Source organism: Pongo pygmaeus, chromosome 21 (assembly GCF_028885625.2).
Source record: "Pongo pygmaeus isolate AG05252 chromosome 21, NHGRI_mPonPyg2-v2.0_pri, whole genome shotgun sequence".
NCBI lineage: Eukaryota > Metazoa > Chordata > Mammalia > Primates > Hominidae > Pongo > Pongo pygmaeus.
In genome coordinates this window covers 38,550,215-38,568,638 of record NC_072394.2, presented here as the reverse complement: position 1 = coordinate 38,568,638, position 18,424 = coordinate 38,550,215, and the positions used below count along the sequence as shown (strand labels likewise).

General features: G+C 49.2%; 1 protein-coding gene and 1 pseudogene across 15 annotated transcripts in view; both read right to left on the bottom strand.

Annotated features, from left to right (window-relative positions):
* The window catches only part of EPB41L1 (erythrocyte membrane protein band 4.1 like 1), a 139,694-nt gene that overhangs the window by 95,590 nt on the left and 25,680 nt on the right, over positions 1-18,424 (bottom strand). For 2 of the 15 annotated variants that reach the window (XM_063659200.1, XM_063659202.1), the window contains exon 1: positions 11,262-11,366. The exons of 11 other annotated variants lie outside the window; for them this stretch is intronic. The gene's annotated coding sequence lies outside the window, so the exon portion shown is untranslated. Of the gene's footprint in view, positions 1-11,261; positions 11,367-14,046; positions 14,116-18,424 lie in introns of those variants that run through there. 2 more of the 15 variants (XM_063659203.1, XM_054467190.2) reach the window with 2 other exon arrangements.
* Positions 15,716-15,826, bottom strand: LOC129022199 (small nucleolar RNA U13; annotated as a pseudogene).

Below are 18,424 nucleotides of genomic sequence, written 5' to 3'. Positions count from 1 at the left end.
CCCAGCTACTTGGGAGTATGAGATGGGAGGATCATTTGAGCCTGGGAGGTTGGGGCTGCAGTGATCCTGCCACCGCACTTCAGTCTAGGCAACAGAACAAGACTCTGCCGTGGAAAAATAAATTTTAAAAAATTTAAAAATTCAGATTCACACCTGTAATCCCGTTACTTTGGGAGGCCGGGGCAGGAGGATTACTTGAAGCCAAGAGTTCAAGACCAGCCTGGGCAACAAAGGAAGAACCCCATTTTTACCAAAAAAAAAAAAAAAAAAAAAAATTAGTCAGCTACCACAGTATGCACCTGTAGCCCCAGCTACTCAGGAGGCTGAGGCAGGCAGACTGCTTAAGTTCAGGAGTTCAAGGATGGAGTGAGCTATGATTGCACCTGTGTACTCAGGCCTAGTCAACAGAGCGAGACACTGTCTCTAAAAAAAAAAAAAGAAAGAAAAAAGATTTAAAAGTTCTGAAGATGAGTGGTAGTGACGGTGTTGCACAATATGAACCTACCCAACACTACTGAAGTGTACACTTACTTAAAAATGGTTAAGATGGACCAGGCATGCTGACTCACACCTATAATCTCAGCACTGTGGGAGGCTGAGGCGGTTGGATCACTTGAGGCCAGGAGTTCCAGATCAGCCTGGAACACGGTGAAACCCTGTTTCTCCAAAAAAAAAAAAAAAAAAAAAAACAACTTAGCTGGGCACAGTTGCATGTGCCTGTAGTCCCAGCTACTCAGGAGGCTGAGGCGGGAGGATCGCTTGAATCATTTGAGCTTGGGAGGCAGAGGTTGCAGTGAGCCAAGAGCACACCACTGCACTCCAGCCTGGCGACAGAGTGAGACCCTCCCTCAAAATACAAGTGGTCAAGATGGTAAATTTTAGGTTCTGTATATTTTACCACAATTTTGAAAATTTTTTTGTAAGTTCTAGCAAGAAAACCAAACAAGAAAGTAAAAGGCCATGAGATGATGCCAGAGAAATCGGGGGAACTGAAAAAGTGAGACCACAGTAATAGGAAGGTTAATGATCCAAAGAGGAAACACTCACCTCATATGCACGCCCTTCCTAAGCTGTCAAGTATAAAGGGAGGAAATTTTCTGGAGGGATTTATATTTCCAGGGTGTTCAGGACCCTACCCGCTACCCTCAATTCTGCCCCTACCGAGGGGTTGTCCTGATAATCACTGAACAGGCCTGTGGGAGAACCTACCTCACCCCTTCCCCTTTCCAGAATCCTCAAGAAAACAGTAAAGGATCGAAGTCTAGATGTGAAGGAAGTCTATCTTTACAACAACAGGCAGAGATAGCAACTTCCAGGCAGAGGAGCAGCTTGTGCAAAGGCCTGAGCCATGCGTGGGAGACCTCCAGGGTGGCCGGAGCCTCAGATATGTAGAGGGAAGCAGGAAGGAGGCAGGGGCAAGAGGTGAAAGGCCACAGGCTAGACACTTGCACTTCCCATCATCTCAGTGACCTTTAAATCAATCCCAACTGGCAGGTATTAATATACCCATTTTATGGAGAGAGAAACGGAAATCCAGACAGATAAAGTAACTTGCCCAAGGAAACACAGATGGTGAGCGGAGGGGGGATTCCAAACCCGCTGACTCCTGACCTCATGCTTATTGCTTCGGCCCATGTGGTATCAGTCCCTAAGGCCAAGACTGTGGGCTCTGGAGGCAGAATCCCAAATCCCACTTTATCCCTCACTGATGGTGTGATCTGAAAGAAAGTACTTAACCTTTTGAGTCTCAGTTTCTTCAACTGTAAAATGGAATGACCATATACCTACCTCATACGGTTTTAAGAGAATTAAATGTAGTATTTCAAGGAAAGTGGGTTGCAGGCCATGCTAATAGACAATACAAAGTAGGCGGGGTGCAGTGGCTCACGCCTGTAATCTCAGCACTTTGGAAGGCCAAGGCGGTTGGATCACTTGAGGCCAGGAGTTCGAGACCATCCTGACCAACATGCAAAACCCTGTCTCTACTAAAAATACAAAAATTAGCCAGATGTGGTCACGTGCACCTGTAATCCCAGCTACTTGGGAGGCTGAGGCAGGATAATTACTTGAACCCAGGAGGTGGAGGTTGCATGCAGTGGGCCGTGATCAAGCCACTGCACTCTAGCCTGGGCAACAGAGTGGGACCCTGGCTCAAAAAAAAAAAAAAAAAAAAAAAGACAGAGAAAACACAAAATAGTGTTCTTATTTATTATGCCTAGGCACCCTCACAGACTCCCACAGACAGACGTGCAGCCATTGCTTCTGCCTACCTGAGGCCAGTGCAGCCTTTGGAGCAAGGTAGATGACAGACCTGGACCCCTGAGGAGCTAATAGCCCAGGCTGGGCAGTAACCTTGCAGGAACAGCCCAGAAACTACCTCCTCCACTCTTTATTCTCAACTCCATGGCCTGGGTAAGTTGTTCTGCAAATGTTCAGTGGGACACAGTCCAAGCAATCTCTGTTCTCGTGGGAATAAATGTAATAGAAACAACTAGGGCTGCCAACTCACCCACCCTTTGGTCTCCACCATGGGCTGGTCTCCTGCCCCACAGTACCTTCTGGGACCAGATGGCCTAGAATGTCAAACCATCAATACCAGGAAAGCCTTTGGATACCATCGAATCCCACCCCTCGTGCACAGGGGAACACTGAGGCCTAGGGATTAGTGGGGATCTGCTTAAGTTCACAGCGTGAGCCAGTGGCAAAGCTAGAACACAACCTTGGGCTACCAACTCTCCAGTCTACTGGAGTTTCCAATTTGTTTCACCATTGCTATTTCTTGTTGTGTCAAGCTTAAGTTTACATATTTGAAGTTCAAGAGTATAATCACCCCTGCAAGCCTAATTCTGGGAGGTGGCAAGAACTTTGGAGACAGACAGACCTGGGTTTAAATCCCAGCCCCGCCATTTCCTAGCTGAGTGGCCCTTCATTTATTTATACAGTAGAAAAAGACAATGGGGGCAGAAGTTAAGAGCATAGGCTACAGTCCTAGCTCTGCCATTTCACGACAGGTGAGTCACTTGATCAACTGCTGGTTCAGCTTCCTCTTCCGTAAAACCTACCTCACCCAGTCATCCAAGTATAGAATGAGAAAAATATAAATGAAGAATCGGGTACAAGGTTTGCTATGAAGTAATGATGGATATTATTGTTACCTTTTTTTTTTTTTTTTTTTTTTTTGACAGGGTCTCACTCTGTCGCCCAGGCTGGAATGCAGTGGCATGATCTCGGCTCACCGCAAGCCTTAACCTCCCAGGCTCAAGCAATCATCCCACCTCAGCCTCCTGAGTAGTTAGGACCACAGGCGCATGCCACCACGCCCAGGTAATTTTTGTATTTTTTGTAGAGACAGGGTTTGCATATTGCCCAGGCTGGTCTCAAACTCCTGAGCTCAAGCTATACGCCTGCATCAGCCTCCCAAAGTGCTGGGATTATAGGCGTGAGCGACTGCGCCCAGCTACTATTAATATTATCTTTAATGCTATGATTGGGGTATGTTTTCAGCAGGTAGCAAGAAGGTACCTCCATCTCAAAGCTCTAGTCCTCCCATTTCTCCTCATGGAATCATGGAGTGTTAAGCTGGCCAGGGCCCTGTATCACAGACAACAGATCTGAGATCCAGAGGGAAATAGCATGCTCAAGGTCAGGGAGCAAGTTAATGAGAGGGGTGAACTAGAACCCAGATCTCTTGAATCTACTGACTTAATTCCCTAAACACAAGCTCTTACTTTGTGCATGGGCTTGGTGGGAAGAAATGGTGGTCTTTCAGACCCCAAATACCAAAGGGCAGCTGGATCTCAGCCAGAATGGAACTCATCTTGCCCTCATGGCAGTCCCAGGCCAGAAGCAAGGTGGGGCTCAACGCTGGTGGATCAGGCCAACTGGGCTAGCAGCCAGAGTGGAGCCAAAGGCACAGCTCGGGCCCTCTCACCAGCTACATAATAAAGTAATTATGGGATTAGGGATAAAATTAGTCACTTGTGTAATTATTTTTCTTAGAACAAGAGCAGAAAGGACCTTTTTCAAGAGTTGTTCCTTGGCCCTCCCAAGAGTATTCATGCAGAGACACAGATGAGCGCACACACACACAAGCACGTGAACACACACAGCAGTGATGGTGGTGTGTGGAGTAGGTGCTTGGCTTTCTGTGGCAGTGTCTCACAGTGGGTCCCACACCTACCAGGCCTACCTCTGAAGGCCAGGGGTGACATTTCCCAATGTCTGCCTCACTGAACACGTTTATCACACTACCACAGTTGCACTGCCTTCCTTCCGAGCCCCCCATCATACAGAATCTCTCATACCTCTCCCTGGCCAAAGCATATCAGGCCTGGACCCCCCAAGCCCTCCCTCCATCTTGGAGGCTAGTGGTACAATTCCAGCAGGAACTGGGGGTCCAGTAATCCAGAGAGATCTTTGGTACTGGCTGCTGTGGCAGGCATAATAATGCCCCCTCTCCAAAGATGTCCATGTCTTCATCCCCAGAATCAGGTGAATATGTTATCTCACATGGCAAAAGGGACCTTGCACAGGTGATTAGGTAAAGAGTTTTGAGATGGAGAATGGTCCTAGATTATCTGAATGGGCTCAATGTAACCACAGGGGTTCTTGTAAGTCAAAAGGGGATTTGGGGGAGTCAGAGGAGATACGATGACGGAGGCAGAGGTGGGAGGGATGCAGTTACTAGAAGGGGCCATGAACCAAGGCATGTGGGTGGCCTGGAGAGCTGGAAAAGGCCAGGTAAGGATGCTCCCCTAGCAGCTCTGCCAACGCCCTGACTTCAGCCCCATAAGGTCCATTTTCAGATTTTGACCTCTAGAAGTCTAGGGTCACCCATTTGTGTTGTTTTAAGTATATGGTCATTTGTTAGGGCAGCATTAGGAAACTGACACAGCCACCTAGGGAGGGGTCCTCAGAACTCACCTTTCCCTCCAGACTGAAACGCCCTCCTCAAGGGCTAGCCAGGGAGACTCCTTGGGGCCAGATGTCCCCTGAATATACCTCTGGGGAACAGGCCTGAGCTGAGGCCCCAAGCTCTAACCTAGAGAGATAACTCTGTGGGGGAAAGCACCCCAGAAAGGAGGTGATGGCTCTGGGAGGAAAGGGAGAGACCCCGCCTTATAGCTCCAGCCAGGCACTCCACCCTTCCCACATATTCTTAAACAGAGGGCCACCTATGCCATCCACAGCAGTAGCCTGGCATCAGGGAAACAGAGCACTGGAGGCAGGAAGCCTGATTCTGGCCTCAGCTCTGCCCCTGCATCACCAGGTGGTGAGAGACCAGCCCCTTCCTCTCTCTAGGCCTGACCATTGTCATCAAGGCTTACTGTATATCAAGTGTCTTCCATGCTTTCATGCATAGAAAGCCTCACAGGGACCCTGTGAGGTAGCTCCCTGTCATGATGTCCACTTTACAGCTGAGGAAGTGGACACAAGGTGGTTAAGAGGGGAGGCTGGTTTGAACCCAGGCAGCCTGACTCCACAGCCCTATTCTGCCTCCTGCCTTAGGATGAATGAATGCATGGACAGAGGACAGTTGGAAGCAGTCCTTACACACAAGGAACAGGCTCTACAGACCTAAGAGAAATAAAAAACAGGCTGGGTGTGGTGGCTCACACCTGTAATCCCAGCACTTTGGGAGGCCGAGGCGGGAGGATCACCTGAGGCCAGGAGTTCAAGACCAGCCTGACCAACATAGAGAAACCCCATCTCTACTAAAATACAAAATTAGCTGGGCGTGGTGGCGCATGCCTGTAACCCCAGCTACTCGGGAGGCTGAGGCAGGAGAATCACTTGAACCCAGGAGGCAGAGGCTGCAGTGAGCCAAGATTGCGCCATTGCACTCCAGCCTGGGCAACAAGAGCGAAATTCCATCTCAAAAAAAAAAAAATTAGCCGGGTGTGGTGGCGGGCTCCTGTAATCCCAGCTACTCAGGAGGCTGAGACAGGAGAATCCCTTGAACCCAGAGGCAGAGGTTACAGTGAGACGAGATCGTGCCACTGCACTCCAGCCTGGGCAACAAGAGCAAAACTCCGTCTCGGGGGAAAAAAAGAGAGAGAGAGAGAGAAATTTTTAAAAAATCAAAAAGAGAGAGAGAAATTTTTTAAAAATCAAATAAAAAGAGAGAGAGAGAAATAAAAAACAGTTTCTGCCATTCACCCTGGATGCTGGGGGTTAAAGGTTGGCATAGCAGTTTGGCAAGTTTACTGAAAGCCTCTAAGGCAGCCACAGCCTTTTACCCAGAATTCCCTTCCTGGGTCTTCACCCCAAGAGACATCATCATCTGAAATACAGGAAGAACATTTTATGCAATGTTCATTGCACTGTTATTCATAATAGCAAAAACTGGAAACAGCCTGAATATCCATCAGCAGGAAAAGGGATGAGTCGATCCTGTATTTCATAGAATCCTCAGTAACGACACAGAAGGCAGCTTCCGATACACCGTTAAGAGAAAAATGCAGGACACTACTGATGATGCGCTAGAAATGATGACTGTGCAAGAAAGAGCAAAGGAAAACTGGTGAAAGGAAACACTCCAAGCTCCCAATCATATTCAGGAGTAATTTTTTTCTGCTTCCTGTTTTCCCAAATCTTGGTACTATGTTATTATGGTTTTAATTAAAAAAAAAAAAAAAAAACACAACTGCCAGGCAAGGTGGCTCATGCCTGTAATCCCAGCATTTTCGAAGGCCAAGGCGAGCAGATCACTTGAGGTCAGGAGTTCGAAATCAGCCTGGCCAATATGGAGAAATCCCGTCTCTACTAAAAATAGAAAAATTAACTGGGCATGGTGGCAGGTGCCTGTAATCCCAGCTACTCGGGAGGCTGAGGCATGAGAATCACTTGAACCTGGGGGACGGAGGTTGCAGTGAGCTGAGATCGCGCCACTGCACTCCAGCCTGAGTGACAGAGCAAGACTCCGTCTCAAAAAAAAAAACCCAAAACAGAAAAACTTGCTGGGTGCAGTGGCACACTCTGTAATCCCGGATACTCTGGAGGCTGAAGTAGGAGGATCCCTTGAGTCCAAGAGTTTGAGCCTGTGATTGCACCTGTGAGTTGCCACTGCACTCCAGCCTGGCCGAAATAGTGAGCTCTCATTTGTATTTTTTAAAATAAATGAATAAATTGAATTTTTAAAATTAAAAAACGGTATTATTTTAAAAACGACAATAACTGCAATGCAGCCCTGAGGAACCCACACACTGAACAGTTAAGGAGAGGAGCAGGAACAGGCAAATGAGGGCAGGCCAGAATGAGAAAGCCAGAAAGTGGGGTGTGCTGTCCCAGAGACCAGCACAAACCAGGTGCCAAGAATGATCTAACAATCGGCCCTCAAACATTCCCCAGGAAGGCGTCTGAAAAAGTGCCCCCACCATGACCAGTGGCTCCAGGAGCAGTATTTACAATGCAAACCAGGCCGCCCCCAGGAGAAGCGGTAACGCACCACACCCGCGGCCATTCACCCCGCAGTCCAGCCCCAGCAAAACAGAAGAGGCCTCACGTACAAGAGCCCGGTCAGAATTTTCTGGTGTCTTCAGAACAGGACTCTCTTGGTCCCTACCATTCACCAATTCTACCACCTGTGTTTCCACAGGGACCGCAAACCACTCCCAAGACCCACCCCTCACCCCCGCCCATGCTGGCCTCTTAGGCCCATCCCCCAGCCTCTTTGAGACATGTCCCTTAGATTCCGTGCCTCCTCCATGTAAGCTACACAAGCTTGCCCAGACATTCACATCTCATTGGCACAAATTCGCCCGCCCACACACCCACCAACCTTTTTTCTTCTGAGAATGCCCCTTCTTCCCTCTCTCCACCCACCTCATCCAGGACCCCAGGCAAACCTCAGCAAAGGAGGGAAGGTCCCCCAGCAACTCACGCCTGACTTCAACATCCCATCCCTGCCTCCCACCACACCTGTGACAGACAGTGGCCAGGTCTGGGCTGCTGCCTCTAGACCCCGGAGGTGGAGATAGGCTAGGTCACAAAGCTAAAAACTAAACCAGACTCTGAAGGCCAACTAAGAAGTCCCCTCTCACCCTCAACCTGGTGAGTCGACAAGAAGCAGGGCTGAGTCACTACCAGATGCAACCTCATCACACCCCATGCTAAGAAATTGACATTGCTTACAGCCCAAATGCACGGGTCATCCTCCTGGGCAGCCTGTGGTAATGAGTGTCACGGGGCCAAGGCAAGGCCAGTACCAATTAAGGCTGCTCCCTTTCCTGCCAGTGAGCTCAGTCTCATTACTTTGCTCCATTTTCAGCTCATCTGAAAAATCCTCATTTGAGGTCCCTGGAGGATCTTAAAAGTGTTATTTAAACATTAGCTCTGACACACAGCCTCCCCCATCCACCCAAGGCCAATACTTTTTTCTCCCTGCTTTTTGGCACTGCCAGGAATGAGCAGCATCTAACACCCGGCCTGGGGCACCTCAGGTCCTGCAGCCTAGGGCCCCTCCTCGATCTGAACTTTCCCCATTTCCCTGCGTTGTTTAGAAGAGAGAGCAGGGAAGGGAACTTGGTGTCTCCTGTATGGCAGACATGTCACTTGGCAACAAGCCCTGTGAGGTGGCATTATTATTCCTGTGTGATAGGTGGGGAGACTGCAACTGAGCCACCCTCCCAAGGTCACCTAGCCAGCAGGTGGACAAGTTAGGCCTGGAGCCCAGGACTGCTGAGCTCCAGGCCTCTTCCAGCTGCCCCCGCCCACCCCCACATGCTCCTTTCTGCACACTGCCTGGCCCCACCCTGCAACAGACACGAGCACCCATCATTCATTCCTCCGGGCTTCTGACCCTGGGGCTCGGTCCAGGTGAGACAGATGAGGACAAGAGGGGTTGCAGGATGTAGGGCTTCTAGGACAGGCTTCAGGGAGCACAATTTTTCCTACAGAAAACCAAAACAATGCTCAAGGCTGGTTACAAGTCCCTATTCTGACCTGCATCTTACCAGAGAACCTACGAGAGAGAATGCAGTCAGAGGCGCGCAAGAGGCACGAGGAGGGCCATGGAGGGTCAGAGAGGAGGGGATCTGGGCTGTGTGGTCAGGGAAGTCAGAGCTGGAAGGACCAGAGTTTAGCCAAATGCCTTCATTTTTACACGTAGGGAAACCGAGGCCCAGGGAGAAGAGACCTGCCTAAGGCCAAGAGTGAGTCTGGCTATGTCAGGATTGGTATACAGTTTTCCCGATTCTTAGGCTAGCTTTCCTGGACCTAGAAGGATGAAAGGCCTGGGGCAGATGCTGCCCAGGATTAGTGAAAGATGAATGAGCACGGGGATCCAGCACCCCCAGCTAAGGAGGTAGGACAGAGACACCAACACAGTGCATCCATGGGGACTCCAGCCTTACTCGTCTCTCACCTCAGGGAAGGTGTAGGCAGAAGAGAGGCCCTTCCATTCACCAAAGCTTAAGCTCCAGCAGGAGCCAATCAGGGCCTCAGAAGAAGGCAGAAACTTTGGTTCCCCTGGCAACTCAGACAAAGGCATCTCCTCATCTCTGCAATCAGCTGGGGTGGGGATGCAGACTGTATTCCGCCAGACCCAGACAGGGCTCTCCTCTCCTTTTCTCATAAGAAGGGGGTACCAACCCAATCCCTTTGGTTTTAGCCCTGAAACTTCAGTCATATCTCTGAGCTCATCTCAGATGGGAGGCCGGGTATGGATGAGCCTCACTGTCGGAGGCTTAGGACAATAGCTGAGTCCTCTCCAGTCTGCGGGGGCCCTCCTGCTGCCACTAGGTGCGTGCCTCTGAGATGGGCCGGGGGCTGTGCTGATGTTCATCAGTTCATCACCCCTATCCTCCTCTCCAGAGGCAGTGCCAGCTGCATGCCATGGGAAAGCCTGTAGCTGCCAGTGAGGTGCCTGGGCCAAGCCCTGCTGTGGCATTATTCACAATCATGAGCAACTTTCATGCACCTTCTCTTGTTCCCATCCATAAGAAAAATTAGACGGATAATCTAAGACCTAAGTTTCTCTGGAATGTGAGCTTCCAGTCTACACCCATCAAGAAAATAATAGAGAGAGGGAGCACGCAGGAGCTTACCTTTCACCACTCTTGAAAAGTTGCCTAGTCTTGGTCCAGAGCCATGGAATAAATACACAAAACATTCCACTGGCCAGGCGTGGTGGCTCACACCTGTAATCCCAGTACTTTGGGAGGCTGAGGCAGGCGGATCATCTGAGGTCAGGAGTTTGAGACCAGCCTGACCAACATGGAGAAACCCAGTCTCTACTAAAAATACAAAATTAGCTGGGCATGGTGGCACATGCCTGTAATCCCAGCTATTTGGGAGGCTGAGTTAGGAGAATCTCTTGAACCCGGGAGGCAGAGGTTGCAGTGAGCCGAGATCGCGCCATTGTACTCCAGCCTGGGCAACAAGAATGAAACTCTGTCTCAAAAAAAAAAAAAAAAAAAAAAAAAAATTCCACTAACTGGAACTGCCTCTTTGTACATGCTTTGAAGAAAATCACAAGAAAACTGATAGACTCTGAAATACAGCTTCCAAATAAAATCCCCAGCTTTGTTACCACCAAAGGAGGCCAAGCTGCCACCCCTCCTTAGGAGGTATGCACAGTGTCCCCACAGGACACTCATCCCTAATGGAGGAGTCATCATTCAGAGATTTTAGAAAGATTTTCTACTCGGAGAGTCAGATAAAAGAGAGGTTTCTCAGGGAGCTACTGAATTCCCAAAAAAGTCAAACTACAGGCATCAAAACCCACATGCACTGTCCATACTTTCGGTTTTATAATCTCGTCAGCCACCCCATGGAGAAAGTCTGCAGCCATCCAAGACAAGTTCCTTTCTTCCCACTCCCTTCCCCAAGCCCCATCAGGCCCCACACTCTGTCCGTTCTCTGTCTCTACTCACTCTGTGATCTGTTCCCTCTTCTACACTTCCACGAGCCTGAGATGAAGCCCATCACTTCTCACCAGGCCACACCAACAGCCCACCATCCGTCTCCTGGTCTCCAGCCTTACCCTTCCAATTCGTCCTCCCACTGCCAGAAATCAGATCACATCATTCCCAACCCGATACCCTGCAGTGTCTTCATCGCTCTCCAGATAAAGTGCCAGCTCCTGGCCAATATACACGGGCTGCAGGAGCTGGACCCACCTGCCGCTCTACTTGCCTCCTTGCCGTCCCCAACACACACAGGAAACTCCTGCCACTCCAAAGTGTTTCATGCCTCTGTGCACTTGTGGTTCAGTCTACCTTTCTGAATCCCCCACTGTTGAATGGAAGATAATAGCTCACCTTTACTGAGCGCTCAGTAGGTGCTAGGCTCTCTGCTAAGCCCTTTGCAGGTTCTACCTCATTGATCCTCCCCAAGAAAACCATGAGGCAGGTACGAACAGCAGCCTGTTTGCAGATGAAGAAACAGAATCAGAGATGCGAATGAGCCTAGCAGAAGTCACACGGTTGATAAGGGGAGGGGCTCAAATAGAAATCCAAGCATCTGACTCTTAGGTCACCCCTATCCTCCACTCCCCAGAAACAATGTAATGGCCACGTGGAATCAGATGCTCCTAACTCTGTCCCCTCCTTCTGGGCCTGTGGGAATAGCCTGTCTCAGAGAATGACACAAGAAAGGTTCCCAGCCTGTCTCTCTCTGGGTTTGTTCCCAACCCTGCACCCCCACCACCCAGCACAGCCCCTTGAGTACGCAAAGTGGCTGAGCCCACATCTCAGAAGTAGGGCTTTATAGTTACATTAATGGCCCAGCAATGACTTCCAGCTATTGTCTTTCAGGAAGTCCAAACTCTTTGGCTGAGCATCAGGGACCCCCAAGATCTGGCATGAGCGCATCACTTTCCAAACTTAATTACCCGCTGCCTCCCCTACCCACCATGTATGCAATCTATCAATGGGTATTTATTATCTCTGCCGTGTCAGTTCTCACTAAAAGCTGCCATTTATTGAGCACCTCGTAAGAGCCATACCCTATGCGAAGCACTCAAGCAGCACTCTCTCATTTCCTTACAATTCATTCATTCATTCATCCAACAGATACTTATTGAATACCTACTGTGCGCCATGCCAGGTGGAATCAAGAGTGAACATGACATTAAAAGAAAAAGACAAATAGCTACAAATTGTGATAAGCATTATGAAGGAATCGAGAAGTGGTGAAAAAAGCAGTGCAGGGGGTGGGAGGACTAAATTAAACTGAGACGTAAAGGATAAGAAGGAGCCAAGCTGGCAAAGAACCAGGAAAAGAATTCTAAGCAGAGGGAACCTAAGCATGTGTAAAGGTCTTGAGACTGGAATGAATTTGCTAAATGAATAGAGAAGACTCCTGTGGCTGACGGAAATGACCAATAGAATAATTTCCAATGACCTATAGAGACCAATAGAGATAGATGGCTGGAAGGGGGAGGCAGGGACCGGCTCGCTCAGGGCTCTGAACGCCATGGTAAGGAATTTAGATTTTATTCTAAGGGCAGAGGAAAGTCACTGAGTGACATAGTCAGATTTGTGTTTTTTGTGTTTTTTGTTTTGTTTTGTTTTTTTGAGATGGAGTCTCACTCTGTCGCCCAGGCTGGAGTGCAGTGGTGTGATCTCGGCTCACTGCAAGCTCTGCATCCTAGTTTCACGCCATTCTCCTGCCTCAGCCTCCCGAGTAGCTGGGATTACAGGCGCCCGCCACCACGCCCGGCTAATTTTTTTTTTTTTTTTTTTTTTGTATTTTTAGTAGAGACGGGGTTTCACCATGTTAGCCAGGATGGTCTCAATCTCCTGACCTCGTGATCTGCCCACCTCGGACTCCCAAAGTGCCTGGATTACAGGTGTGGGCCACTGCACCCAGCCAAATTTATGTTTTACAAAGTTCACTCTGGCTGCCACTTGGAAAGAAGACTTGGGAATATAGATGGTGTATGTATTGTATGCAAAGTAATTGGCATAGTACTGGCACATAGGTGCTCACTGAATGTTAATTCCCTTTTTCTTCTCTCTCTAGCCCCCATCTCAGGCTGGGAATGTCCTCTTCATCTAACTCCCATTCCTTCTTCTGACCTATACGTTGTCAGAACTTAAATTTTCTGCCCTGGCACAGTGGCTCACTCCTATAATCCAAGCACTTTGGGAAGCCAAGGTGGGTGGATCACCTGAGGTCAGGTGTTTGAGACCAGCCTGGCCAACATGGCAAAACCCTGTCTCTACTAAAAATACAAATATTAGCCAGGTATGATGGTGGATGCCTGTAATACCAGCTACTTGGGAAGCTGAGGCAGGAGAATCACTTGAACCCGGGAGGCGGAGGTTGCAGCGAGCCAAGATTGCGCCACTGCACGCTAGCCTAGGCAACAGAGCGAGATTCTGTCTCAAAAACAAACAAACAAACAAACAAACAAAAACAGAACTTAAATTTTCTGAGGACATGTGATCTGGAAGACATGTGTCTTCCTGGTTAGATCGGGGAACTGAGGTCCAGCGAGAGTACACAATTTTCCCAGTGTCACAGAGGGGGCCTGTAGCAGTGGTGGAACTTTTCTGCCTTCCCCTCTTCCCCCGAACAAGACCCTGGGCTGGTCTGAAGGTCGGGAGGAACGGGAGGCAGCAAGTGCGAGGGCCTTTCCTCTGTGTTCTTGTTCTCTACCTCTGCCCCTCCCCCCGATCACGGAGATGTTCAGAAAGCCTGGTTCTCAGTAAATTATGGTCTCAGGGTAAGCAGAGCATGGGAGGGGGCCTACAGAAAGCCCCATCTCTAGGTATCCTCTCTCCTTCTGCTTGAACCAGATAAGGGCAGGCCAGACTATAGAAAGAAAACTTTCCCATGGAGACTGGATGCTTGCTAGGATATTGGCTGATCCTATCGACATCCCCAGGAAGCGAGCAAAGGTCAAGGCACTCATTTTACCCAGCTGGAACCTGCGGCAGTCAGTGCTCTATCGTTTGTTCAGGGATGGAGAGAAAATGGTAGAACCCAACTAGAATCATACAACGTGGCTGTCTGAGGATCACTGAACCCAAAGCCCCATTGTACAGGTGCTGAAACTGAGGTCCAAGAAGGGAAAGGGGCTGGCCAAGGGCCACATACCGAGTAAGCAGTGGAACCAGGACTAGAAGTCTGCGTGGCTTCTGCCTTCCAGTTTCCCAGGAAGCCTCCCTTGAGAAAGGTAGAAAAGGTGGCAGAAGTGAGGCTGGGATTTGGGGGTATGGGGGTAAGGACAGGGCAGCACTGCCTCCTCAGGCCTGCCCCACCCCAGCTCCCAGCCGTCACACTGCTCATGGGTGTGGCCAAACCTGCCAAACCAGTCTCTGTGCCAAAGCTGAGTAGCAGAGCCCAGAGCTTCAGGGGTGTGGGTGAGGCGGTAGACAGGAAGGACGCAGAAAGGCTCTTCCAGGGCCTGCTAGCCTAGGCCACATGGCCACTGCCCAGAGAAAGGATGGGCGCTCACAGCTGAGCGGCTCCACCACCAGGAATGGTGTACAGCAGGACTCACCAGGCCTCCTGTCCCCATTTGGCACAAAGGCTGGCCCTCTGCATTGCCCCCTCCTCTGGACACTCAATCTATAGGCTGTTTGCGTCAGTTGGGCAAGAGACCCAGGAACTTATCTGAGAAACATGACAGGAGGCAGGGAAACATGACAAATGACATGGAGACACTTATCTCCCCACAACCATAGCATCAGGATAAAATGTGGCCACTCTCCACCTGGCTAGGTGCACACACGCTCTATACTTTGCCCTCCCCTACTCCGTGAGCAAGGCCCAGGAACAGCTGAGCACATGACGCACTTGTGCAGGGAGGGATCAGTAGATCTGGGTTCCAGCATAGTTTGGTGACACTTGGCAAAGTCTTGGGGAAAGCTGCCCTTCTCGGGCTTTGGTTTCACCACCTTTCCCAAGGCAGGACTAGGTTAACTGCATAGTTTCAGGGGCCTTGAAGGTCTGCTCTCATTCCACCTCCACTCCAGCCTTCCCCACTTCCTGCCCAAAGGAAATAATAAGAAGTTACACCCACCAGTATATGGGGTCCCTACTGGACAGGTCTGGATTCTGTGTCAGGGGCTGCCTTGCTGGAACCTGTTCCATCAGCTCTGAGAAGACAGCAGGAGACCCTCGGGCTAGAGTGTGGGGAAGCTGATGAGCTACTCAGCCCAGAGGTCACTTCCAGGGCCTGTGAGACCCAGGAGCCAACTGCTAGGCAGGAAGGGACCTTGGAATCAGCCTGGGCTCCTGTGAGCACATGACACATAGGCCAGGCAAATGCCCCACAAATGCCAGGGACTGTTCTCATATCCCCCTTTGGTAGATGGGGAGGAAGAGGACCAGAGAGAGGCAAGAACCAGCCTCAGGTCACCCAGCATGGCCACAGAAGAGGCAGGATCACAGCCCAAGCCTGACCCCCAGCACATGGGCTCCCAGCACATGCTACCTCCCCCAACAGAGGTATTTTTCCAAATTCAAAATCATGCATCCCATGGAGGAACCAAGAGACATCTTTGTCAATACCTCTTGGGAAATGCCAGAGAATGATATGAAGTTCTGCTTTCGGGCTGCTATAACCAAACACCATCAACTGGGTGGCTCATAAACAACAAAAATGTGTTTCTCACATTTTTGTGAGAAGTCAAAGATCAGGGTGCCAGCAGATTCCGTGTCTACTGAGGGCTGCTTTCTGGTTCAGAGATGGCTCCTTCTAGTCATCATATGGTAGAAAGGAAATCTAGCTCTCTGAGATCGCTATCTTTTTTTTTTTTCATGTCAGACAGGTAATGCGTTCACATTGTACATTGTAAAAAGGTTTGAAGGCGGCACATCTCACACACATGCGTGAACACCCAATCATCATGCTCACGAACTACCAAAGGCTCTGGGATCTTTTATAGGGACATTAATCCCATTCATGAAGGTGGAGCCCTCATGACCTCATCACCTCCCAAAGGCCCCACCTCCTAATACCATTACCTTGGCAGTTAGGATCTCAACAAATAAATTATAAGGGGACACAAACATCCAGACCATAGCATGTGTTTACCTGACATGTGCGCCTCTGTATCCCAGTACATAGGACAGTGTTTGGAGTATGGTAGGAACTCCAATAAAATTGGAGTTTTTAATAAAAATTTGTGGACTAAATCAGGACACAATGGAGGAGCTGCTGGAGGCAGAATCCATTTCTAGGCCCAAGCACTGGGGTGGTGGGTAGGAGAAAGAGAAACAGATGAGAGAGAAAATATAAATCTGGCTGTCCAGGGCTCAGGCTCCAGCCAGGCTACATCAAACAGACAGGGACACGGTCAGCCTAGAGCTTCAGAAATCCTAGATTCAAAGGCAAAAGGCAGATTGCCCGTCACACAGAATGTATGGACTTCAAGGCCTCTGTGTGATTCTGTGGCTTGCCAAGTTCACCGGACCAGTCCCTCTTTGCTCACTCAGTCTTCAGCTGGACTGACTGCCCTTTTCCTCCTGTGTGCTCTATAGTCCAGTGGATAAGACTCAGCACAGACTCTGGTTTTGAATCCCAGCTTCACCAACACTTAGGCAAATTATGACACCTTTCTGTGCCTCAGTTTCCTGATCTGCCAACTAGGGATTATACTATAACCCATTTCTTAGGATGAGGATTGAATGACTTTAAGTGATACAGAAATGAATCACTTATAACCATGCCTGGCTTAGAGTAGGGGCTTGATAAATGGTCATCTGTTTTAATGGTTATTAGCACTTAGTGATAATGTTACCGACAGTTTCTAGCTGCGATCAGTTGAAGGCCAGAACAGCAATGTCAGGGGTGGACTCAAACTGAGGAGGGCTACTTGGAGTGATGAAGCAAGGACTAGCTTGGTCTGGGAGAGAGGACCCCTGGGCTCAAGTTCACCTCTATCAGGCTCACTGTGTGACCAGCGCAGAGGGTACAGAGGAGGAGGGCGGGCAGGGAGATTGGTATTGAAGAAAGGGCTGAAATGGGCTTGCTCTGGATGGAGGGCAGCGGGCAATCTAGCATTGCTCCTCGCCTGCTTAAAATTCATCAGTGACTCCTCCTGCTCTTCTGAATCAAAGCCAGCCCTAATCTCATCACAGGATTCAAGGGCACCCTGGACTGACATGAAGACACCCTACCCTGCCCACCTTGTCCTTTTCCTTCCCTTCCCCTCCCTTCCCCTCCTCTCCCCTCCCCTTCCCTTCCTTCCCCTCTTCCTTCCTGCTTTCTTGCTTTCTTTCGAGATGGAGTCTTGCTCTGTCACCCAGGCTGGGGTGCAGTGGCTCAATCTCGACTCTCTCCAACCCTACCAGGTTCAAGCGATTCTCCTGCTTCAGCCTCCTGAGTAGCTGGGATTACAGGTGTGCACCACCATACCTGGCTAATTTTTGTATTTTTAGTGGAGATGGGGTTTCACATGTTGGCCAGGCTGTTCTCAAACTACTGACCTCCAGCAATCTGCCCACCTCAGCCTCCCAAAGTGCTGGGATTACAGGCGTGAGCCACCACACCCAGCCACACCTTGCCCTTTCTTTTGGCCATCTTTCTGATCCTTCCTGGTCCAGTCAGCTGTCAGCCTCCAGGGCAGTCACCCTGCTCTCCCCAGGGCTGGCCAGAGCCCCTTTGGGCATTGCAGCCCCTGAGCCCACCTCCCTTCAGTACTAATCATGCCATATTGTCAGTGCTTGGTTCTTCATCCCAGTCTCCCTCTCAACTACTGGGGAATGAGAGAGGTCTTGTCACATTGATATCAGTATCTCAGCATCTCAGGGATAGCTCAATTATAGAAGAAGTGCTTGCTTAAGGTTTGCTTAATGAATCAAGGGCTGGAGGAGATAGCATAAAAACTTATTTCAACTCTCTAAAACTCTAATTCAATTGCCCTAGGTAAGTCATTTAATCTTTCCAGGCCTCTGTTTCTTTATCTGTTAAATGGGGATCATTATTCTCACCCTAACTCCTCCTTACAGCTGCTGTGAGGATCAAACAAATGTGCTTTATAAGATGTTCTTATATCAAAATTTTTAAGTAAAATAAATAAATAAATGTTACATTCCTTAATGCATTCATTCAACAAATATCTATTAAGCATCTATTAAGCACCTACATGTGCAGGGCATGGTCTAATATAATCCCAGGTATTCTTTTTTTTAAAAATTGAGATATAATTCATATGCCATAAAATGTACCACTTTACAACATACAATTCACTCCTCTTGAGTATATTTACATACGGAGTTGTGCAATCATCATCACTTATTCCAGAATCCCAGTTGTTCTGGCAAGTGCTGAGCTGTAACCTCCAATGCTCCTTAGGAACCTGGGTCTCTGGTTCTGGTTTGGCCCAGATGCTACTTTTCTGACAAAGTGTAGGGTGCCCCTTGGAAAATATTCTCTGGGATAGAAGTAGAGCAAAAGATAGGCACTCAGTACGCTCTGTGTTTCTTTTTTTTTTTTTTTTTTTTTTTGAGAAGGAGTCTTGCTCTT